This window comes from Trichechus manatus, unplaced genomic scaffold (genome assembly GCF_000243295.1).
Source record: "Trichechus manatus latirostris isolate Lorelei unplaced genomic scaffold, TriManLat1.0 scaffold00018, whole genome shotgun sequence".
Classification (NCBI taxonomy): domain Eukaryota; kingdom Metazoa; phylum Chordata; class Mammalia; order Sirenia; family Trichechidae; genus Trichechus; species Trichechus manatus.
In genome coordinates this window covers 11,296,593-11,298,074 of record NW_004443954.1, presented here as the reverse complement: position 1 = coordinate 11,298,074, position 1,482 = coordinate 11,296,593, and positions in this window count along the sequence as shown.

Genomic DNA, 1,482 nt, shown 5'->3' with positions numbered 1-1,482 from the left:
CGGTTAGAAAGGATTTGGAGGAAGGTACTTAGAAACCAGTTTAGGGAGATTTTTCTTACTGGGATAACAGGGAGCATTATTGGGCAAGACTTCTGGCAAGGGGACTGGAGAATGGTAATATAGGTCAACCTGGGCTCAAGGGCATGGTGGGCAGGGGGAAGACAGAGAGAGAATGGCCTTGATGGTCCTTTGTATATAAGCCTTCATCTCAGATTACTTATCTATCAAATGGGAAAAATAATACCTACTCTTCAAAGTTATGATGAGAATTTACCTATGGTACTGATGACAAATAATCTAACATGGTTTTTTTGTACATAGGGAGCATTTACTAAGTGATAGCTTCTTGTAAAGAGTAGGAACCTCATAAATATCTGTTGAATTAAATGTGAAGATAACCACTCTAAATTAGTTCTGTCACCAGTTTACCCAGGGGAAATCAAGACAATCCATCTTCCTGGGAACTAGAATGCTTAGGAAGGTGGGGTTGGTACTGTGCCCTATAAACGAGAGAAGAAAAGCCCTTCAAAGCTGCAGTCTCGCCAGCTATGTGAAGGGAGCTGCTGGAGAGGCACTGTCAGGACCTGCAGACAGCCTTCACCCCAGCTCTACCCCTGAGAAGCTGAGGCAGATCACCCTCCTCCCTCAGAGTCATGGAGGAGCGGGATGGCTGGAAGATGTAGAGTTTGCAGCAGTGATAGAGCCCTGAGCTTTGTGCCACAGAAAAACACGACCCCCACTCTCCCAGCTGTTTGTGCCTCATGACCAATAACTCTGGGCAAGGGACATGGATCCCACCCTACACCATTCTCCACTAGGGCCCCCTTCAAGCAGGTTTTCTCAGACTTCAATGATATATAAAAGAAACCAGTTGTTGCTGAGTCAACCCCGACTTGTGGTGACCCCAACTCACGGCAACCCTGTGTGTGTCAGAGTAGAACTGCTATACATCATTGAGGGGCCTCTGCTAACCGAAACGTTGGAGGTTCGAGTCGAAACAGAGGTGCTTTGTAAGAAAGGCCTGGCAATCTAATTTCCAAAAAATATCGGCCATTGAAAACCCTATGCAGCACAGTTCTACTCTGGCACACATGGGGTTGCCATGAGTCAGAGTCGACTCAAGAGCACCATTACTGGTTAAGTGATTCTGCACTTGTCCCTGTGATGATTTACATTAATTTTTTAAATGTCACTTAAATGGTTACCAACATAAAATCAAGCATAAAATCCTCATATTTTTGCTCTCGTAGAATAATAAAACCCAAATCAAATATTCCCTGTGTTAATTCTTGGAGATTATCAATTGAAATAAAATTACAGAATTTAAAAACTCTTGTGGAGAACTTGGGGGCACTCATTTGAGTAAAATCACCTTAAACAATTTATACTCTGGGACGCCTCTGTGTCACCCACCATAAAGCAACTTCAGTGGGTGGACATCAGTGAACAGTTCCAGGATTTTTAGAATCACATCCAAAACCT